This window comes from Oncorhynchus keta, chromosome 22 (assembly GCF_023373465.1).
Source record: "Oncorhynchus keta strain PuntledgeMale-10-30-2019 chromosome 22, Oket_V2, whole genome shotgun sequence".
NCBI classification, from domain to species: domain Eukaryota; kingdom Metazoa; phylum Chordata; class Actinopteri; order Salmoniformes; family Salmonidae; genus Oncorhynchus; species Oncorhynchus keta.
The window spans coordinates 48,841,314-48,865,742 of NC_068442.1; the positions used below are offsets into that span (position 1 = coordinate 48,841,314).

The window sequence follows — 24,429 nt, forward strand, 5'->3', positions numbered from 1 at the left end:
CAGCGGTCACAGCAACGTGGAGGAGAGCCTGAGCCCAGCGGTCACAGCAACGTGGAGGAGAACCTGAGCCCAGCGGTCACAGCAACGTGGAGGAGAACCTGAGCCCAGCGGTCACAGCAACGTGGAGGAGAGCCTGAGCACGCTGCGGTACGCCAAGCAGGCCCGCGGGATCATCAACGTGGCCAAGGTCAACGAGGACACCAACGCCAAGCTCATCAGAGGTCAGCCCCTCATCCCTCGCCCTCCCATACTGCCACCAATCTCTCTCTCTCTCTTTTTCTCATCCGTCCATCACCAGGTTCAGTTAACTAGCCATCTCAACTGTCATGAAGGTATTATTCAAAGGAAATTGCTACTCCACATTTCCTGTTCTTTTGGCGCTAGGGGGAGCTCTTGCAAAGGCTCTATTTTACACGGGAAGAGGAAACGGTGCAGAGGTTGTGACCATCTACCTTTTTTATGGTTTTAGTACTACTATATGTGTATTAAACAGAGGAGGCTGGTGGGAGGAGGTATAGGAGGACGGGCTCATTTGTAATTGCTTAAATGGAACTGTGTCAAACGTATGGGAACCCTGTTTGACTCCGTTGTATTTATTCCAGTCCATTACAATGAGCACATCCTCCTATAGCTCCTCCCACCAGCCTCCACTGGAATCAAAAATGTAGGTTACTGTTTGACAGCCATACATGTGATGTGACAAAAGCTCATACAAAATGGCACCTAACTTTTTTTTTTCTTATGTTTTAGCAGCAATTTAACAATGTAATTTGTGTGTGTCTTTGTTACTCGAGCTGAAAGCTGAGGTAGAGAAGTTACGGGCGGCTCAGATGAGCTCTCATGGCAACGAGCCGGAGAAGATGGGCCTCTTCCAGCAGGAGGTCTTGGCTCTGAAGAGCCAGCTGACGCAGCAGGAGAGGGAGATGGCCGAGGCTCACAGGTGACAACCATAAAATCTGCACACATCTTGTCCCGGGGAGGCTATGTGACAAAAAATACTACAACTGCAGTACTCAACTTGAATCTGATTCCTTCACCTCTTGTCAGTGCGTGGAGAGAGAAGCTGGAGCTGGCAGAGAAACACAAACGTGAGGAAACCGAAGAATTACAGGTCAGCTTATAACCGAACTAAAAGCGACCTTTATCTTCATAATCAGTGTTTCACTCTACTGTATCGACCTACCTTCCACATTCCTTTGGCACATTTCAGAATATCATTTCCCCTCCTAAATTCATCTGCTTCCCTCTCTTCTCCCCATCAGGAAGCGGACGTCACGTTTGCTGTGGACAACCGACTACCCAACTTGGTGAACCTGAACGAGGACCCACAGCTGTCGGTGATGTTGTTATACATGATTAAGGAGGGACAGACCGAGGTCGGCCAGCACAAGTCCAAGTCCCCCCACGACATCCAACTGTGGGTCCCTTATCGCCGACCACCACTGGTGAGAAGGACGGACCCACCACCACCTCAAAAACCATAGCCTCGTTTAGCCTTCTAATGACTCCTGGTTGTCTCACTTGTTGCTGCTTTTAAAAAAAAACATTCATATAGGAAACTCCCCCATTCCAGTACTCTTTTGTCATTCTTACATGTTTCAGTTTTGTTATGAATTGACTAACCAACGTCCTTTTCAGTGTCGTTTCCAATGTAAACGGTGAGGTCGGCATCACTCCCATGGAAAACGGCAAGACATTTGTCAACCTGGTCTCTGACACCACTGTCCTGCGTCTTGTACGTCTTGTCTTGAGTCTTGTATGTATTGTCTTGTACGTATTGTCTTGCGTCTTGTCTTGCGTCTTGTACGTCTTGTCTTGCGTCTTGTACGTCTTGTCTTGCGTCTTGTACGTCTTGTCTTGCGTCTTGTACGTCTTGTCTTGCGTCTTGTCTTGTCTTGCGTCTTGTACGTCTTGTCTTGCGTCAAAAACATATTTTCAAATGGTATGTTTTAATTTGTGGGCTGAGCAAGTAGCCGACAATGACCTACACAAATAATTACACTTCAATGTTACAATATCATATTTACATTGACTGTTTGGCGAGGGAGGAAATAAAACCTTTCTGCTCATTCTACAGAAGGAAAGGGTATTATTGTTAGCGATTTTGAACAGTCAGTCTACAGTTTACAGCCCTATAATATCAGTTAAATTATTTTGGGTAAATTCCATTTTCCCAGTTTTTTTTCTTTTTCAGTATTTCACTCATCTGATTTTATTTATATTTTCATGGGAAAAACTACAAACATTTGAACAGCCAAGTCCACAGTAGTGCTTAAACCACATTAGAACACCACTTTTGTCTTGATAAATTCCGCCTGAATTTTTGGGAGGTTGTAGTTGTCCTTTTAATAAAATTTAGCAAAAGACCATTGTTTGGCAAGCAGTAGTTTACACTGTACAACGGTGCAGTGTAGAGAGGAAGCGGCATTGGGAGATGGACCAGCAGCAGGTAGCCTCCAAGATGGAGGAGCTGCAGTCGGCCAAGGTGGAGCTGGAGCAGGAGGTGGACACGTCTCCACCTCCATATGGAGGCCCCGGCCGCACGGCGGGCCATGGCCAACCACGGTGTCCGGCAGGCCAAGGTGGTGGAGGCCCTCGAGGCAGAGAAGTGGAAGATCGACAAAGACCTCGAGGAGATGCAGAGGAAACTGCCGTTGAAAGAAAGCCGGACTCCGAGAAACAGTACACCATTGTTAGGGATTTTAATCTTCTGGGTCGTAATTCATGAGAAAACGGTCAGTGATAACCTGGCCCGCCCGTGAGGGAACTCGACCAGATCAGTGACAACCTGGCTCGCCCATGAGGGAACTCGACCAGGTCAGTGACAACCTGGCTCGCCCGTGAGGGAACTCGACCAGGTCAGTAACAACCTGGCCCGCCAGTGAGGGAACTCGACCGGATCAGTGACAACCTGGCTCGCCCGTGAGGGAACTCGACCAGGTCAGTAACAACCTGGCCCGCCCCTGAGGGAACTCGACCAGGTCAGTGACAACCTGGCCCGCCCCTGAGGGAACTCGACCAGGTCAGTAACAACCTGGCCCGCCCCCGAGGGAACTCGACCAGGTCAGTGACAACCTGGCCCGCCCCCGAGGGAACTCGACCAGGTCAGTAACAACCTGGCCCGCCCCCGAGGGAACTCGACCAGGTCAGTGACAACCTGGCCCGCCCCTGAGGGAACTCGACCAGGTCAGTAACAACCTGGCCCGCCCCCGAGGGAACTCGATCAGGTCAGTGACAACCTGGCCCGCCCCCGAGGGAACTCGACCAGGTCAGTGACAACCTGGCCCGCCCCTGAGGGAACTCGACCAGGTCAGTAACAACCTGGCCCGCCCCCGAGGGAACTCGACCAGGTCAGTGACAACCTGTCCCGCCCGTGAGTGAACTCGACCAGGTCAGTAACAACCTGTCCCGCCCGTGAGGGAACTCGACCGGATCAGTGACAACCTGGCTCGCCCGTGAGGGAACTCGACCAGGTCAGTAACAACCTGGCCCGCCCCTGAGGGAACTCGACCAGGTCAGTGACAACCTGGCCCGCCCCCGAGGGAACTCGACCAGGTCAGTGACAACCTGTCCCGCCCCTGAGGGAACTCGACCAGGTCAGTGACAACCTGGCTCGCCCGTGAGGGAACTCGACCAGGTCAGTGATAACCTGGCCTGCCCGTGAGGGAACTCGACCAGGTCAGTGACAACCTGGCTCGCCCGTGAGGGAACTCGACCAGGTCAGTGATAACCTGGCCCGCCCGTGAGGGAACTCGACCAGGTCAGTGACAACCTGGCCGTCGTGAGGGAACTCGACCAGGTCAGTGACAACCTGGCCGTCGTGAGGGAACTCGACCAGGTCAGTGACAACCTGGCCGTCGTGAGGGAACTCGACCAGGTCAGTGACAACCTGGCCGTCGTGAGGGAACTCGACCAGGTCAGTGACAACCTGGCCGTCGTGAGGGAACTCGACCAGGTCAGTAACAGTCGTTTCATACCACTAATACATATGACTTTAAAGAGCTGTATTTATTGTAGTGTGAATGTCGTCTATCTCAATCATGTTGTGTTATACAAATTAGTTACAGTAATCATGTTTTTTTTCATACAGTTTAGTTACAGTAATCATATATATATGATATATATATATCATATATGAAGCCATTTGGACAGCTGGTTAGCTGAGAGATTTATACTGCGTTCTCCCGCCCCGTCCGTCTCCCGTCAGTCTCCCGCTCGCAGTAAGAACAGTATGTCAGTCCTCTGTGGATTTTACCAGTGCTCATCTAATTTACAAAACACTTATTTGTGCATGAAAGGGGGCCGTTCCTGTCGTTTCTCATGAAGCTGAATACATGACCGGGGGTTAATTAAAATGTTTTCTCCCTCCCCAGGGGGACAGCAGCGCCTCTGAAGATGACGACGTGTTTTACGACCCCAATGATGAGTGGGAGCAAGATATATCTGCCTCCTCAACCGCCGCCTCCTTTTCACGGAGAAGGTACATTTCTAGTGTCTCCCCCAAATAGCACCCTATTCCCTCCAAGTGGCACCCTATTCCCTCCAAGTGGCACCCTATTCCCTCCAAGTGGCAAGTAGTGTACTTTGGGGACACAGACCTAGTCTCTCCTCTTTTCAGTGTCTCTGTCCTCGATTGACCCCAAGCACAAATGTGACAGAAGTTGGAACGAAATCGAACATGATGAATGTTGAAAAACCCTGTTTTTGAGGTGACCTCAAGAAAAGTCAAACATTTGAAACGCACTAATGTTGATATTTCCACAGTTTTATTTACTACTTGGCACGCCCTGGAAGTTCAATCTGTGGATATCTTCTTCCTCAATATGAAATAACCACACAATAATTTTTCACTAATTTCTTCACCCAGCCTCTGTTTTCATAATTTAATGCGTGTAGCTCCTAGAGTTCTATGTACCTATGTTTTCTCCAACCTCCGCTGCCCGCAAACCTTCAGGATACTATTTACCCTTTATCATTATTTTCCTTGTCGGCCATGTTTATGGGCCTGGTTGCTGACGGAGAGGAGGCCAAATGAAACTTGGCAGGCGTGTCTGTGGTTCTCTCTGTATGCCTGTCCTCTCCTCCATCTGCTCTGAGAAGATAGGACAGTTGAATGAGATGTGGCTGGTGCGTGGTGCCTGTCAATCATCATGAACTGCTTTAGACCGTTTGGGATTCATTCCAAGACACATTAGTAATGTGTTTTTAATTTTTTTTTTAGGAGCAGAATCCTGTTGAAGAGCAGGAGGATTTCAGGGCGTCTCTATGAAGTGCACCCTATTCAGAGCCTTCATTATAGCAACTTGTCACAGTCCTCTGGTCAGCGTGTGTGAGGGAAGGACTTTGGTAAAAAAAAAAAAGACAGACTACCACATATAGGACAGTATATCGTTAGCTGTTGGAAATCACTTCCTCATAGTCACATGGAGACTCCGTTATATTTCACCTAACTTGTCTGTCTTTGTTATGTTCCACGTCTGTTGTGGCCAAACCACCCTCTGCACCCAAACTCGTCAGACTCTGTCCTGCCGGGGATATGCAAAGATCTGATTGGTCAGACGGTAGGGCGGCTGCGCGAGTGTCATAGCCACGAGGAGAGCATGGCAGACAGGCTGACCTCTGCTGTGTGTACACGGCCGTGATGACCATCTCCGACCTGTATGACGGCCTGAATCGTTGCCAGTCAGGAGAACAGTAAGTCTGGAATGGGCTTTTGACATTATTTCATTTTTGTGCGTGAGCTGCGGCTCAATCCACCACATCTGTGGTAGAAGGTGGTCGGCGCGACAACGGTGTTTGCCACACATTGACACATCACGGAAATCAGTCTCCTCACAAGGACGTCTGTAGCGTCCAAACGGTTTGGCCTACAAACTAATATGACTCCTCTGTGGATGGGTGAGACTCTAATGAACATGTACATGTTGGTTGTTTTGGTCTAGGACGCCCGCAAGACTCGTCTGAAGGTACCAGTTTAAATGTTTTTATGGAAGTATACACTGAGTGACCATAGCTGACCAGGTGAAAGCTATGATCCCTTATTGATGTTGCTTGTTAAATCCACTTCAATCAGTGTAGATAAAAGGGGAGGAGTCGGGTTAAATGGAGACATTCTGAGGGTGAATGGGCAAGACGAAAGATTTACGTGCCTTTTGAATAGGGTGTGGTAGTAGGTGCCAGGTGCACCAGTTTGAGGCGAGAACTTCAACGCTGCTGGGTTTTTCCACGCAGTTCCCCCGTGTCTATCAAGAATGGTTCCACACCCAAAGGATATCCAGCCAACTTGACACAACTGTGGGAAGCATTGAATATCCCTTTGAGCATGGTGGAGTTATTAATTACAATTTAGATGGTGTATCAATCACCCTGTCACTACAAAGATACAGGCATCTTTCCTAACTCAGTTGCCAGAGAGGAAGGAAACCACTCAGGGATTTCACCACGAGGCCAATGGTGACGTTAAAACAGAGTTTTTAATGACTGTGTCAGGAGAAAACTGAAGATGGATCAACAACATTGCAGTTACTCCACAATACTAACATAATAGACAGAGTTTAAATAAGGATGCCTGTACAAAATAAAAAATATTCCAAAAACATCCTTTTTGTAATAAGGAACTAAATTAATACTGTAAAATAATGTGGCAAAGAAATACATTTTATGCCCTGAATACAACGCTGTGACTACACTTCATATTTTCAAGCATGGTGGTGGCTGCATCATGGTATGGGTATGCTTGTCATCGATTTAAGGACTGTGGAGTTTTCTGGATGATTTTATTATTTCATTTTTGTATGGAATAGAGCTAAGAACAGGCAAAATCCTAGAGGATAACCTGGTTGTCTGCTTTCCTACAGACACATTCACCTTTCAGCAAGACAATAACCTAAAACAAATATACACCGTTGTTGCTTTCCAGGACAAAATGGAGTGTTCCCCAGTGGCCTAGTTAGATTTTACTTACCTCCTTAAACCTATGGCAAGACTTGGAAAATGTTTTGTCTGGCAATGATCAACAATCAACTTGACAGAGCTTCCGTCAGGCCACTCTCCCATAAAGTCCAGATTGGTGAAGAGACTGTTGTCCTTCTGGCAGGTTATCCCGGTTATCCCGTCTCAGCCAAGGAACTATCAGAGTGGTCATTGGGTTCTTGGTCACCTCCCTGACCAAGGTCTTTGTTGCCTAGTTTGGTCGGACAGCCAGCTCTAGTCAGAGTCTGGGTAGTTCCATATCTTCTTCCCAATGATTGAGACCACTGTGCTCTCGGAAACTTTTCAACACTCTAGAAATTGTTTCATAACCTTCCCCATATATTTTCGTCAACACAATTCTATCTCTGAGATCTACGGTCAGTTCCTTGAACTTCATGGTACAGTTTCTACTCAGACATCCACTGTGGGACCTTTTTTTATATAGACAAACGGTTATTTCTAAATCCTGTCCAAACAATTGAATTGGCCACAAGTGGAGTCCAAGTTGTAGTGACTTGTCAAGGATGAGGAAAGGAAATTGGATGCACCTGAGCTCAATTTGGAGCGTCACAACAAAGGGGTATGAATACTTATGTAAATTAGATTTCTGTATTTCATTCTCAATACATCTCTAAAAACATGTTTTCACGTTGTCATGATAGGGTATTGTGTGGAGATGGGTGAGAGGGGGACAAACCTATATTTTAAAAAATTAAATTAAAAAATTGAATTTAGGCTGTCGTGCAACAAAATGTGGAATAAGTCAAGGGGTATGAATACTTTCTGAAGGCACTGGTTTTCTCCCTGCTCCTTTTGAAATACTAACCTGATTTTCATTTATTCTGTCTGTTCCAGTGTTTGAGGCTGAGGCACAGAGCCAGCTGGTGAAGGCCACTTCAGCCATCCAGAGAGCCGTGTTCATCGCCACGCACTGGGTGACCAGTGTCGATCCTGGAACCGGAACGCTCTACATTAATGCAGAGGAGCTCAAGACCCCAAGTCAAGAGAACGGGAGGCTACTTTCAGCTTCTCATCCAGGTTAAACAAGACCCCAAGTCAAGAGAACGGGAGGCTACTTTCAGCTTCTCATCCAGGTTAAACAAGACCCCAAGTCAAGAGAACAGGAGGCTACTTTCAGCTTCTCATCCAGGTTAAACAAGACCCCAAGTCAGGAGAACGGGAGGCTACTTTCAGCTTCTCATCCAGGTTAAACAAGACCCCAAGTCAGGAGAACAGGAGGCTACTTTCAGCTTCTCATCCAGGTTAAACAAGACCCCAAGTCAAGAGAACGGGAGGCTACTTTCAGCTTCTCATCCAGGTTAAACAAGACCCCAAGTCAAGAGAACGGGAGGCTACTTTCAGCTTCTCATCCAGGTTAAACAAGACCCCAAGTCAGAGAACGGGAGGCTACTTTCAGCTTTTCATCCAGGTTAAACAAGACCCCAAGTCAAGAGAATGGGAGGCTTTTCATGTTTCATCCAGGTAAACTACTGACCCCAATGTACTCTTGGAAAAAAGAGATTGTGATTTCATCCAGGTTAAACAAGACCCCAAGTCCAGAGAACCTACTTTCAGCTTCTCAGGTTAAACAAGATAAAGTTTTGAATTGAATAAATGTAGAACAAAGACCCTGTCACCCATCGGAGCCTTGAAATGATTCAGTAGAGTAGCAGCTGGATGTGGCTGTGCAACATACAGACAGCTTCTCACCAGGTTAAACAAGACCCCAAGTCAAGAGAACAGGAGGCTACTTTCAGCTTCTCATCCAGGTTAAACAAGACCCCAAGTTCATATGGTCCTTCTGTAGCTCAGTTGGTAGAGCATGGCTCTCATCCAGGTAACGCCAGGGTATGTGGGTTCAGCTTCTCATCCAGGTTACCAAGACCCATCAAGAGAATGTATGCAGCACATGACTGTAAGTCGGGAGGCTACTTTCAGATAAAACGTCTGTCAGGAAATGGCATATTATTCTATATTATTATTATTATTATTATTATTATTATTATTATTATTATTATTATTATTATTATTATTATTATTATTATTATTATTATTATTATTATTATTATTCCAGGTTATATGCACAAGACACAACATATGTACTTTGACTGGTTTAGTGCAAATCATTTCATGAGAATGAATTACAGTCAAATACATTCTAGAAAAGTCTCAGATTTTGTCATCCAGGTTTAACTCAAAGGTACGAGAAGACAAAATCCTTTCAGTTTGACACAAGAGAACTTACTGGCTCCATCAAAATTCACATCTGTTGATTGACAGGTTTTAGCTTTGGTTAAACAAGACCCCAAGTCAAGAGAACGGGAGGCTTTCACTGCTCGTATGGAAATGTCAAGAGAACTGGGTTAAACAAGGGGAACTTCTCAACCTTGAGTCAAATAAATATATACAAAAAGACCCAATCCAGTACCAGCACTAAACATACCCCAAGTCAAGAACCTTCTCCACCCTCAAGACCCCAAGTCCAGGATATTGTTTTGTTTTTTATTTTACCTTTATTTAACCAGGTAGGCTAGTTGAGAACACCTTTGATTTAAACAGGTAGGCCATAGTTGAGAACACCTTTATTTAACCAGGTAGGCAAGACCCTGACAACAGCCTTTATTTAAACAGGTAGGCTAGATTGGCTGTGCAACACCTTTATTTAAACAGGTAGGCTAGTTGAGAACACCTTTATTTAAACAGGTAGGCTAGTTGAGAACACCTTTATTTAAACAGGTAGGCTAGTTGAGAACACCTTTATTTAACCAGGTAGGCTAGTTGAGAACACCTTTATTTAAACAGGTAGGCTAGTTGAGAACACCTTTATTTAAACAGGTAGGCTAGTTGAGAACACCTTTATTTAACCAGGTAGGCTAGTTGAGAACACCTTTATTTAACCAGGTAGGCTAGTTGAGAACACCTTTATTTAACCAGGTAGGCTAGTTGAGAACAAATTATTTTATTTAACCAGGTAGGCAAACCCCATAGTTGAGAACACCTTTATTTAACCAGGTAGGCTAGTTGAGAACACCTTTCTCGGTTTAAACAGGTAGGCTAGTTGAGAACACCTTTATTTAACCAGGTAGGTTCTAGTTGAGAACACCTTTATTTAACCAGGTAGGCTAGTTGAGAACACCTTTATTTAACCAGGTAGGCTAGTTGAGAACACCTTTATTTAAACAGGTAGGCTAGTTGAGAACACCTTTATTTAACCAGGTAGGCTAGTTGAGAACACCTTTATTTAAACAGGTAGGCTAGTTGAGAACACCTTTATTTAAACAGGTAGGCTAGTTGAGAACACCTTTATTTAACCAGGTAGGCTAGTTGAGAACACCTTTATTTAAACAGGTAGGCTAGTTGAGAACACCTTTATTTAACCAGGTAGGCTAGTTGAGAACACCTTTATTTAAACAGGTAGGCTAGTTGAGAACACCTTTATTTAAACAGGTAGGCTAGTTGAGAACACCTTTATTTAACCAGGTAGGCTAGTTGAGAACACCTTTATTTAACCAGGTAGACTAGTTGAGAACAAGTTCTCATTTACAACTGCGACCTGGCCAAGATAAAGCAAAGCAGTTTGACACATACAACAACACAGAGTTACACATGAAGTAAAACAAACATACAGTCAATAATACAGTAGAAAAATAAGTCTATATACGATGTGAGCAAATGAGGTGAGATAAGGGAGGTAAAGGTTAACAAAAAAAAGGCCACAGTGGCGAAGTAAATACAATATAGCAAAAATATAATATGGCTTCACTTTCACAAATACTCAGAATACATTAAAATAAAAAGATTGTTTTAATTCATTAACCAATTATTTATTTAATGTCCATTTCCCGTGTGGTCCCCAGGGCTGTGACTCTGCGATCTCGTCCATGTTGAACAAGGCCCAGTGGTCAGTGTCTGGACTCGGCCCTGCAGGTCATCAGCTACCTGGCGGCTCCACGTGACCGAGCTGTGGGCCGAGGCCACAGGCAAGGTAACACTACGATACCACACCACATCGGTCTCTCACTTACCCTCTCTCTCTCTCGCACTCACTGTCTCTCTCTCTCTCTAGCGCTCCCCTCTCTCTCTCTCTAGCGCTCACCATTTATCTATAGGAGTTGTTTTGATATACTTTGAGAGGGATCATCAATGAAATGTAATGTAAAAAAATTTTAAAAAATAAACATTTTTAAAGCCATGAATGTCTCAATAACTTGCATAGGAGATAACTGTCTCTTTCATTACAATACCGTATTTCTTCAGAACACCTCTCTTTTCTCTTATCAACCATTCGTCTTCCAACAAGATACCATATGGTCTGTGTTTCTGGCAGGTTTTCTCCTCTTTCTCTCTCTCTTCCTCTCTTTCTCTTTCCACTGCTTTCTCTTTCATCTCTCTCTTTCTGAGCTTTCTCTTTCTCCTCTCTATCTCTATATCTTTCTCTATTTTCTCTCTCTCTCTCTTTTTTGCGATCCCCCTCTAGCCTCTTTTCCCCAGCTAGCTGTGGTCCTGTCTCAGTTAGGGGACCCCTGTAAGGGGTGCATTCTTTCTTCAGAGGAGGGCCTGACTATCTCCAAGGAGATGCTGAGTGGTAGCCGACCTACCCCAGGACTCCGCTACCTAGTCACCATTTATCTATAGGAGTTGTTTTGATATACTTTGAGAGGGATCATCAATGAAATGTAATGTAAAAAAAAAAAAAAAAAAACATTTTTAAAGCCATGAATGGCAACAATAACTTGCATAGGAGATAATCTGGAATATCATTACAATATTATTTCTTCAGAACACCTCCTAATTTTCTCTTATCAACCATTAGTCTTCCAACAAGATACCATATGCTCTGTGTTTCTGGCAGGTTTTGCAGAGCCTCATGTCGAAGATGCACGACCTGTCCTGCCCTCTCTATATCCACTGCCACATGACGGTGAGCACTGAGCAACACAAACCCAGCCAGCCCTGTCAGTCTTTTATCAGATTAGTAGCCCCTCCCACAGCCAGCCCTGTCAGTCTTTCTTCAGATTAGTAGCCCCTCCCACAGCCAGCCCTGTCAGTCTTTCTTCAGATTAGTAGCCCCTCCCACAGCCAACCCTGTCAGTCTTTCTTCAGATTAGTAGCCCCTCCCACAGCCAACCCTGTCAGTCTTTCTTCAGATTAGTAGCCCCTCCCACAGCCAACCCTGTCAGTCTTTCTTCAGATTAGTAGCCCCTCCCACAGCCAACCCTGTCAGTCTTTCTTCAGATTAGTAGCCCCTCCCACAGCCAGCCCTGTCAGTCTTTCTTCAGATTAGTAGCCCCTCCCACAGCCAACCCTGTCAGTCTTTCTTCAGATTAGTAGCCCCTCCCACAGCCAACCCTGTCAGTCTTTCTTCAGATTAGTAGCCCCTCCCACAGCCAACCCTGTCAGTCTTTCTTCAGATTAGTAGCCCCTCCCACAGCCAACCCTGTCAGTCTTTCTTCAGATTAGTAGCCCCTCCCACAGCCAACCCTGTCAGTCTTTCTTCAGATTAGTAGCCCCTCCCACAGCCAACCCTGTCAGTCTTTCTTCAGATTAGTAGCCCCTCCCACAGCCAACCCTGTCAGTCTTTCTTCAGATTAGTAGCCCCTCCCACAGCCAACCCTGTCAGTCTTTCTTCAGATTAGTAGCCCCTCCCACAGCCAACCCTGTCAGTCTTTCTTCAGATTAGTAGCCCCTCCCACAGCCAACCCTGTCAGTCTTTCTTCAGATTAGTAGCCCCTCCCACAGCCAGCTCGGTAAAGGGAAAGCTCTACTAAAAAGCTCTAGTCGGCCTTAACGCTACGGTCTCCCGTTGGGCCAGTCGTTCAGGTAAATAGATGCGTTGAATGAAAATGCCGTCCGTCAGAACCTTTTCACGTGCTTGTTTGCCGTTATCTGCTGTGCACAAACTATGGCCTTTGTCAGTGTTGATCATCGGCTGGAATAGACTCCCCTCCCGACTCCCCGTTGTCGTCAAACAGAAGGGACGGACAAAAACCAGACACGTTGAATCTCTGTGGGCCAGAGATGGTAGAGCCATGGTTTTCATGACAATGACACAAGTCTTGAAATTGTCATATGTTTTATAATGTCGTTGCAGTGAAACTATTTGATTGTGAGTGTTTCTGCACCACTGTAGTGGATGGAGGAAGGGCTTTAATAGGTTTGTCAGAGGAAACCGCTTAATTATAATCTTTTTCCAGTGTTTTTCCATATTGAATGGTTTGAAGTGCAAGGTTTCTCTGAATTGAATTGAAAACGGTCTTAGGTGGCAGGGGACGTGACGTGGAGCGTGACGTGGAGCGTGACGTGGAGCCCCGTTGGCTATTTATTAAAAAATAAAAAATTAGAGGCTTCATCTTCGTAGTGTAGATGTATTTTATTTTTTAATTTCTTCATTTTGAAGCCAAATTCCTCCAATTATACAGAAAATGTTGCCGTTCTAAAGCGAGTTTCCTGCAGTTCTCTGCATTTTGCCATGGCTAATGCTGTTATTTTGCTCAAACATAATACAAATAAAAACAGCTAAATTCATTGTTTTGGGAATTTTCCATTTATATTCTCCCAGACTGTATCTCTTAATTGTGTGATTTGTTACTTCTCAAAACAATATAGGTCCATTTGATCTTTTCTACATGCATATATCTGGTTTTAGTTGTTTGTTATTCCATCCCGATAATGTCTAAAAATAACTTTTGGACCGAGGCAGCCCGCCCATAGGCACCGAGGCAGCCCGCCCAAAGGCATAGAAAGCGTGTTTTACAGTGCCTTGCGAAAGTATTCGGCCCCCTTGAACTTGAATTGATACGGAGACTTGATTACACACAGTTGGATTGTATTTATCATCATTAGTCATTTAGGTCAACATTGGATCATTCAGAGATCCTCACTGAACTTCTGGAGAGAGTTTGCTGCACTGAAACTAAAGGGGCTGAATAATTTTGCACGCCCAATTTTTCAGTTTTTGATTTGTTAAGAAAGTTTGAAATATCCAATAAATGTCGTTCCACTTCATGTTTGTGTCCCACTTGTTGTTGATTCTTCACAAAAAAATACAGTTTTATATCTTTATGTTTGAAGCCTGAAATGTGGCAAAAGGTCGCAAAGTTCAAGGGGGCCGAATACTTTCGCAAGGCACTGTATTTGTGTGTATTTGTATGGTGGCTTCATAAAATGAATTTAGTCCTAAATGGACAATAAAGTATATTGTATCCCCTTAGAAAGGCACCATTTTCCAATAACATCAACTGTAAGGTTGTGTGTGTGTGTACAGGAGAGGGATGAAGGAGAGGAACGGTGAGGACCTTGATCCGTCACACCTGCACAGAGTGAAGAACACTGCAGCCAAACTGTTCCAGCTCAACAAGGCCATCGGGCAGCTCCACTCTGCTCTCTCTCTCGTCCTCCGAGGTACTCTCACAGTCTGGCCGTCGGGCAGCTCCACTCTGCTCTCTCTCTCGTCCTCCGAGGTACTCTCACAGTCTGGGCATCGGGCAGCTCTCTCTCTCGTCCTCCGAGGTACTCTCACAGTCTGGGCATCGGGCAGCTCCACTCTGCTCTCTCTCTCTCGTCTTCCGAGGTACTCTCACAGTCTGGGCATCGGGCAGCTCCACTCTGCTCTCTCTCTCTCGTCCTCCGAGGTACTCTCACAGTCTGGCCATCAGGCAGCTCCACTCTGCTCTCTCTCTCGTCCTCCGAGGTACTCTCACAGTCTGGCCATCGGGCAGCTCCACTCTGCTCTCTCTCTCTCTCTCTCGTCCTCCGAGGTACTCTCACAGTCTGGCCATCGGGCAGCTCCACTCTGCTCTCTCTCTCTCGTCCTCCGAGGTACTCTCACAGTCTGGCCATCGGGCAGCTCCACTCTGCTCTCTCTCTCTCTCATCCTCCGAGGTACTCTCACAGTCTGGCCATCGGGCAGCTCCACTCTGCTCTCTCTCTCTCGTCCTCCGAGGTACTCTCACAGTCTGGCCATCAGGGCAGCTCCACTCTGCTCTCTCTCTCTCTCGTCCTCCGAGGTACTCTCACAGTCTGGCCATCGGGCAGCTCCACTCTGCTCTCTCTCTCTCGTCCTCCGAGGTACTCTCACAGTCTGGGCATCGGGCAGCTCCACTCTGCTCTCTCTCTCGTCCTCCGAGGTACTCTCACAGTCTGGCCATCAGGCAGCTCCACTCTGCTCTCTCTCTCGTCCTCCGAGGTACTCTCACAGTCTGGCCATCGGGCAGCTCCACTCTGCTCTCTCTCTCTCGTCCTCCGAGGTACTCTCACAGTCTGGCCGTCGGGCAGCTCCACTCTGCTCTCTCTCTCTCTCGTCCTCCGGGGTACTCTCACAGTCTGGCCGTCGGGCAGCTCCACTCTGCTCTCTCTCTCTCGTCCTCCGAGGTACTCTCACAGTCTGGCCATCGGGCAGCTCCACTCTGCTCTCTCTCTCTCTCGTCCTCCGAGGTACTCTCACAGTCTGGCCATCGGGCAGCTCCACTCTGCTCTCTCTCTCTCTCGTCCTCCGAGGTACTCTCACAGTCTGGCCATCGGGCAGCTCCACTCTGCTCTCTCTCTCTCTCTCTCTCGTCCTCCGAGGTACTCTCACAGTCTGGCCATCGGGCAGCTCCACTCTGCTCTCTCTCTCTCTCTCTCTCGTCCTCCGAGGTACTCTCACAGTCTGGCCATCGGGCAGCTCCACTCTGCTCTCTCTCTCTCTCTCTCGTCCTCCGAGGTACTCTCACAGTCTGGCCATCGGGCAGCTCCACTCTGCTCTCTCTCTCTCGTCCTCCGAGGTACTCTCACAGTCTGGCCATCGGGCAGCTCCACTCTGCTCTCTCTCTCTCGTCCTCCGAGGTACTCTCACAGTCTGGCCATCGGGCAGCTCCACTCTGCTCTCTCTCTCTCGTCCTCCGAGGTACTCTCACAGTCTGGCCATCGGGCAGCTCCACTCTGCTCTCTCTCTCTCGTCCTCCGAGGTACTCTCACAGTCTGGCCATCGGGCAGCTCCACTCTGCTCTCTCTCTCTCGTCCTCCGAGGTACTCTCACAGTCTGGCCATCGGGCAGCTCCACTCTGCTCTCTCTCTCTCTCGTCCTCCGAGGTACTCTCACAGTCTGGCCATCGGGCAGCTCCACTCTGCTCTCTCTCGCGTCCTCCGAGGTACTCTCACAGTCTGGCCATCGGGCAGCTCCACTCTGCTCTCTCTCTCGTCCTCCGAGGTACTCTCACAGTCTGGCCATCGGGCAGCTCCACTCTGCTCTCTCTCTCTCGTCCTCCGAGGTACTCTCACAGTCTGGCCATCGGGCAGCTCCACTCTGCTCTCTCTCTCTCTCGTCCTCCGAGGTACTCTCACAGTCTGGCCATCGGGCAGCTCCACTCTGCTCTCTCTCTCTCTCGTCCTCCGAGGTACTCTCACAGTCTGGCCATCGGGCAGCTCCACTCTGCTCTCTCTCTCTCTCGTCCTCCGAGGTACTCTCACAGTCTGGCCATCGGGCAGCTCCACTCTGCTCTCTCTCTCTCTCGTCCTCCGAGGTACTCTCACAGTCTGGCCATCGGGCAGCTCCACTCTGCTCTCTCTCTCTCGTCCTCCGAGGTACTCTCACAGTCTGGCCATCGGGCAGCTCCACTCTGCTCTCTCTCTCTCTCTCTCTCTCGTCCTCCGAGGTACTCTCACAGTCTGGCCATCGGGCAGCTCCACTCTGCTCTCTCTCTCTCTCGTCCTCCGAGGTACTCTCACAGTCTGGCCGTCGGGCAGCTCCACTCTGCTCTCTCTCTCTCTCTCCCTCCGAGGTACTCTCACAGTCTGGCCATCGGGCAGCTCCACTCTGCTCTCTCTCTCTCTCTCTCGTCCTCCGAGGTACTCTCACAGTCTGGCCATCGGGCAGCTCCACTCTGCTCTCTCTCTCTCTCTCGTCCTCCGAGGTACTCTCACAGTCTGGCCATCGGGCAGCTCCGCTCTGCTCTCTCTCTCTCTCTCTCGTCCTCCGAGGTACTCTCACAGTCTGGCCATCGGGCAGCTCCGCTCTCTCTCTCTCTCTCTCGTCCTCCGAGGTACTCTCACAGTCTGGCCATCGGGCAGCTCCGCTCTCTCTCTCTCTCTCTCTCGTCCTCCGAGGTACTCTCACAGTCTGGCCATCGGGCAGCTCCGCTCTCTCTCTCTCTCTCGTCCTCCGAGGTACTCTCACAGTCTGGCCATCTCCGCTCTCTCTCTCTCTCTCGAGGTACTCTCACAGTCTGGCCATCGGGCAGCTCCGCTCTCTCTCTCTCTCTCTCTCGTCCTCCGAGGTACTCTCACAGTCTGGCCATCGGGCAGCTCCGCTCTCTCTCTCTCTCTCTCTCGTCCTCCGAGGTACTCTCACAGTCTGGCCATCGGGCAGCTCCACTCTCTCTCTCTCTCGTCCTCCGAGGTACTCTCACAGTCTGGCCATCGGGCAGCTCCGCACTCTCTCTCTCTCTCTCGTCCTCCGAGGTACTCTCACAGTCTGGCCATCGGGCAGCTCCACTCTGCTCTCTCTCTCTCTCGTCCTCCAAGGTACTCTCACAGTCTGGCCATCGGGCAGCTCCACTTTGCTCTCTCTCGTCCTCCGAGGTACTCTCACAGTCTGGCCGTCGGGCAGCTCCACTCCTCTCTTTCTCGCCGTCCGAGATAATCAGAGTCTAGCAATCAGGCAGCTGCTCTCTCTCTCTCACTCGCCCTCCGACGTACTCAGTCTGGCCAGCAGGCAGTTCCACTTAGCTCTCGCTCTCTCTGATCAGAGTATGTGAACCTCGTGGTTGGAAATCTCACCCCAGTCTTTTCCAAACCGCTCCTCGCTCAAAGGAAGTAAAAAAACAACTTCCGCTCCAAATTTGCTCCATTCGTTAAAATCACAATTTAACCATCGTCCATCTATTTTTGTGACTACCTGAACCTACCATTTTGGTTTTGAAGTATTGAAACTGAACCATATGAATGGAAAGAAAAGTATTTGAATAAACATGAAACAGTGAATATGAGAAGAGCACATTATTTGAAATAGACTACATGTCATATTAAACAGCATATAAACACTATAAATAGACTACATGTCATATTAAACAGCATATAAACACTATAAATAGACTACATGTCATTAAACAGCATATAAACACTATAAATATACTACATGTCATTAAACAGCATATAAACACTATAAATAGGTCACATGTCATATTAAACAGCATATAAACACTATAAATAGACTACATGTCATTAAACAGCATATAAACACTATAAATAGGTCACATGTCATATTAAACAGCATATAAACACTATAAATAGACTACATGTCATTAAACAGCATATAAACACTCTAAATGGGTCAGGAGCCAGACAGGGAACCTAATTATTTGGGCTATATTATTAACCTATTATTAACCTATTTCAAGGCTATAGCCTACAAAGAAATGCATTTGCGAACACAACACACTAAGCTGGCAGGGACACTGGGCTTGGCAGCATTTTAGACATTTTGTTCTATTAAATCATTATAGTCAACAAAGTGGGCATATAGGCTGTAAAAATGAAACGGGAAAATTCCTTTTATTATGCGCTGTGCTTTTAATTTTTAAAAATAAATTTGTAACGCGAGTTTGGTCAGAGTCTGTGGCGTCAGGCTCTCATACGATGTTAGAGGCCAGCAGTGGGGAGAACCCTCTCTACGCTTCCACAGCCACTGGGGGTGCTAAACACCCTTCTATTCTACCCTTCTTATCGTTCTGTAGGTGTAGTGTAGCCTAATGGTTGTTTGGGAGGGGGATAACCCTATCAAAACACAAAGCACCTTGAAAGTGGGAAATGCCAGGCCTAGTGGGCCAAAATCATTGTTAGCCTATTATATATAGATAGTAGAATGTAAATCAACACAAGTTAAAAAAATAAAATAAAAATTAATAAGAGGTCAAATAGTTTTGTGCAAAAAAAGTATTTATTCAATGACACTTGGCTACCCACCTCGTTCCTTTCCGTTAGCATGTCCACGTAGGAAGTACACCATCATGCTTTCAGGATACGTGTATTTTCAGAACCCACAATGGCTCTTTAGTTGTGGACACATCACCACGCTCCATCTCTTGCTCTGTGTGTTTTATCAGTTTCTTTATGAAGATATTTCGTGAACTTCGTGACAGTAACTAAATCAAAGGGCTATTAGCAGCACACAAGTGGACCACAAATGCATGCTGGGCCGGGAATGCCCTGAGCTGGTGACCGTGAGCGCTACTGGAGTGAAATTGAAGCGGGTGAGAAGACCGACACTCCAGCCTTTTGGGGAATCTCGCTCCTCACTTCAGTCAAATAGTCTGATACTGATCCCATCTGCTCTCTCCCTCCCAAGTACCTTGTTTGGACTAGGAGAGAAAAGGCGACAGGTTTCCTCAGTATTACCCCCAAAACATAAAGGCCATTGTCTAAGATGTAACTGACTTATATACCTTATTTTCCTTGTATTTATTTCATTGTGACTTCAACTTAGGTGCTGGAAAGGTTTGAGCAATTATATATTCTTATCAACCAGTAACCTTCAAAGGAAGGAGACAAGAGAAAGATGATGATTTTTGTGGACTGTAGGGACCCAGACAGATGAAATGACCAGTAAGTTGGATGCGTGTGTGTGTCTATAAATGTAATATATTATATAAAGAATGTTGTTTCCGTGCCCAGGTAAAGTGACACCAGCCTCATCGCCTGCCGAGAAACTGTCTTCTCGTACAAGACCATCGACGAGGTCATCAACAGCCTCCCCAGTGGCGCCAACAACTTCAGCCTCCGTCTGCCCTGCGTGCAGACCGTCATGGCGGCCCGGGATGAGCTCCACGCTGCCCTGCAGTCCCCGAGTAACGTCTTCAACCCCCAGGGACATAAGGAGGAGAAGACAGGGTATTTTGGTTCAGAGAAAAAGCTTAGTAGAAATGAGTCTGGTGAAGGAGGGGCCCATGGTGGCTTCAGTGAGTGAAGAATGAACAGAGGAGCCCCTAAGATAGTTTATTCTCTCTCTTCTTCGTCTGACGATGATGATGTGTGATGGGTTTGAGGCGCGATGAGCTGATCCGAGTCGTGTTTCTGTAGGGATGTAACTGCAAAAAAAAAAAAAACTGGTAAATGGGGAAGTAGTGAGATCTGAACTTGTCCAATAAGGAACACTTGTTTTTTTGGTTTCTGTTGCAAAACATTTTGCTAAGGTGTACCCTAATGAACATGACCCAGATGATCAATGTAAAAAAAAAGAGATACTGGTTCAATGCCATTGATAGAAAGAACCTACAGTGAGAATGTTTACTTCAACGGTCTATTCAATTGTACTAAAACCCAAGGTTCCCTGTTATATATATATATATAATAATATATATAAAATATATGCCATTTAGCTGACGCTTTTATCCAAAGCGACTTACAGTCATGTGTGCATACATTCTACGTATGGGTGGTCCCGGGAATCGAACCCACTACCCTGGCGTTACAAGCGCCATGCTCTACCAACTGAGCCACAGAAGGACCATGCTTTATTTGGGCCATTAAAGATTTAATTAGATTGTAAAGTACTTGGTAATTAAATTGTACCGCAGTGGATTTGTTTGCCGTTTTGGTTAGATCTTCTCATTCTTGGTTCCTTTTATGTGTAAGCGTCTGTTTTTCATATTGTTGCATTAAAACATATGGAGGTGAAGGCACAACTTACTGTAGCTCACTCAAAGCGGTTAGAGGTGTTATGGTCAGGCTATCCTTGGGAGGCTATCAGTGCGTCAACTATATTCACTTAACCTTGCACAAAGTCATTTTTGGCTTCTCATTCATGAGACTTTTTTTGTCTCTTGGTAAAGATTTTGATACCTCACAATCGATGTCACATTACGAGCGAGGACAATACATTAATATTTCTCTACTTGTGTTTATCTTTTTCTCCTGGACTCCATAAATGTGTTTTTTAGTATCCTGAAATGTATGGATATTTGTGCAATAGCTACAGTAGTAAGTAAAGATCATTATGTCTCTCTGTCGAGCACTAGAAACCCCCGTACATTACTCCTCTCCCGCTCCCAGGTTCTGCATCACTTCATAAATGCCGATTTCACTTGAGGTTCCCTCAAGTCTATGAAATGTACATTGAACGAAGATTATTTCAGGGTTACAAACAACGCCATGAACCTGTTTATGTTTAGAAAAATGTGGCGCAGGAGGACAAATTTATAAATATTTAAATCATCTTCGAAGGCTGAAGAAAACGCACAAACTTTGGACACCATCCATTTACTCAACCTTGGGTAGGTGGAAACTTTAACGTTTAAGATAAATTACTCAAAAAGTAACGTCAGAATTCCATATCTGGACATGTAGCTTGTGCCTTTGCAACTTAAATGTATATTTAATTAGATTGCCTAAGCCTTATAGACATTCGATATAAAACGTTCCCAGCAGTCCGTGTAGCTCTGCTATCACCATTGAGACCGTGTCTGTGCCCTTGATCTAGGTCGGGCAAAACTAAACATGGCGGTGTTCGCTTTAGCAATCTCACTGGAATAAAAAAAAAACCCATTCGTTATTATTGAAAGAGATTGTGATATCACACAACTCAAAATATGGCTACTTAATGTTAGATCCCTCACGTCCAAGACAGTTATAGTCAATGAACTAATCACTGATCATAACCTTGATGTGATTGGCCTGACTGAAACATGGCTCCTCCTGGTTACACCAGTGACTACATTCCCCCGCACATCCAGCAAAGGTGGAGGTGTTGCTAACATTTACAACAGCAAATGTCAATTTAAAGAAGAGAAAATTACTTTCTGTCCATTGAGCTTCCAGTCATGAATTCTATGCAGATTTTTCAATCACTTTTTATAGCTAGTGTTTACAGGCCTCCTGGGCCTTATACAGCATTTCTCACTGAGTTCCCTGAATTCCTATCGGACCTTGTAGTCATGGCAGACCATATTCAACATTTTGGTGACTTCAATATTCACATGGAAATTCCACAGACCCACTCCAAAAGGCTTTCGGAGCTATTTCCACAGTCATTACCCTGGATCTAGTTTGTCCCGTGGAATAAATATTGTGGATTTAAATGTTTTTCATGCTCGCTTCCAGTCAAGCAACACTGAAGCTTGCACGTGAGCAAGACCTTTTAAACAGGTCAACATTCACAAAGCATCGGGCCAGACGGATTAGCGACCAACTGGCAAGTGTCTTCACTGACATTTTCAACTTCTGCCTGACCGAGTCTGTAATACCTACGTGTTTCAAGCAGACCACAATAGTCCTTGTGCCCAAGGAAGCGAAGGTAACCTGCCTAAATGACTACAGACCTGTAGCACTCACATCCGTAGGTAACCTGCCTAAATGATTACCGCTCCGTAGCACTCATGTATGTAGCCATGAGGTGCTTTGAAAGGGTGGTCATGGCTCACATCAACACCATTATCCCAGAAACCCTAGACCCACTCCAATTCGCATACTGCCCTAGCAGATCCACAAATGACACAATCTCAATCGCACTCCACACTGCCCTTTCCCAACTGGACAAAAGGAACACCCATGTGAGAATGCTGTTCATTGACAACAGCTCAGCGTTCAACACCATAGTACCCTCAAAGCTCATCACTAAGCTAAGGACCCTGGGACTAAACACCTCCCTCTGCAACTGTATCCTGGCCACCTGGTTGTGCTGCTGCTCCAGTTTCAACTGTTCTGCCTGCGGCTATGTAACCCTGATCTGTTCACCGGACATGCTACCGTGTCCCGGACCTGCTGTTCAACTCTCTCTCTACTGTTGTTTTGACCTCTGAATGCTTGGCTAAGAAAAGCCAACTACCATTTACTCTTGAGGTGCTGACCTGCTGCACCCTCTACAACCATTGTGATTATTAATATTTGACCCTGCTGGTCATCGATGAACATTTGAACATCTTGGCCATGTTCTGTTATCTCCACCAGGCACAGCCAGAAGAGGCCACCCCTCATAGCCTGGTTCCTCTCTAGGTTCTTGCCTTCTATGGAGTTTTTCCTAGCCACCGTGCTTCTACACCTGCATTGTTTGCTGTTTGGTGTTTTAGGCTGGGTTTCTGTTCAGCACTTTCTGACATCGGCTGATGTAAAAGTGCTTCATAAGTACATTTGATGGATTGATTTATTTCTTATGGAGGATTGACAGTTTAATTTATAATAATGAATATTCACACTCAACTCACCATTGTTTGATGTGTGGACCTCTAACCATCTTTGAAAGTTGACATTTCTACTTTATTCACATTTTAGTACATTTATCAGATATTTAAATGTATGCTTTGTCTCAACCAATGGCAGGCACAACAAAAACACTTCATGTGAATAGGGCCTAAGCTAGAACGTCTGAACATGAATGAAAAATCTGAGTTTGTGCATTTTTTTACAATTTTACGTTATAGCCTAAAAAATGTTTTTATTATTTTTATTATGACAACCCTGTTTTTGTAAGCTTCCTAATGATATGACTCAACCTTTTGTATATTTTTTTCAGTGATGAAAACATGGATGTCTCATGGTATGGTGGGCAACAATAAGTCAACTTTGAGCATCTTTATCTCTTATGGTACGATCCCACGTGTAGACGGGTTGTAAAAGTAAATACTTGTTGTGACCAGATAACAAGGAAAATGTGTATTTTTCATGACGTCTTGATGTTGTCGTGAAAATACGTCTTTAATCAGTTTGTTGTATTCTGGTTATACAGTATGACCAGTTTACAACCAGAAAATCCCATTTAGGAAATATGTGAAAAGGGCAGTTAACCCACTGTTCTTAGGCCGTCATTGAAAATAAGAATATGTTCTCAATTGACTTGCCTTGTTAAATGAAGGTAAAATAAAATAAAATGTTTGTGGTTTTAAATATGCTCAGATTGTAGCAGTTGCTTCTTTACTTACTAAGAAGTTGATGTACACTACCAGTCAAAAGTTTGGACACACCTACTCATTCAAGGGTTTTTCTTTACTTTTACTATTTTCTATGTTGTTGAATAATAGTGAAGACATCAAAACTATGAAATAACACTTATGAAATCATGTAGTAACCAAAAAAGTGTAAACAAATATATAGATTTTATATTTGAGATTCTTCCAAGTAGTCACCCTTTGCATTGTTGACAGCTTTGCACAGTCTTGGCATTCTCTCAACCAGCTTCATGAAGTAGTCATCAGGAATGCATTTCAATTGACGGGTGTGCCTTGTTAAAAGTTCATTTGTGGAATTTCATTCCTTAATGCGTTTGAGCCCATCAGTTGTTTTGTGACAAGGTAGGGGTGGTATACAGAAGATTGCCCTATTTGGTAAAAGACAAAGTCCATATTATGGAAAGAACAGCTCAAATTAGCAAAGACAAACGACAGTCCATCATTAGTTTAAGACATGAAGGTCAGTCAAAATTTCTGCAAAGAAACCACTACTAAAGGACACCAATAAGAAGAAGAGACTTGCTTGGGCCGATGAGCAATGGAC

The 24,429-nt window shown here is 45.7% G+C and overlaps 1 pseudogene; it reads left to right on the forward strand.

The window, feature by feature from the left end:
- Positions 1 to 326: 326 nt before the first annotated feature.
- LOC118400699 (uncharacterized) lies at positions 327 to 23,827 on the forward strand (annotated as a pseudogene).
- Positions 23,828 to 24,429: the final 602 nt, after the last annotated feature.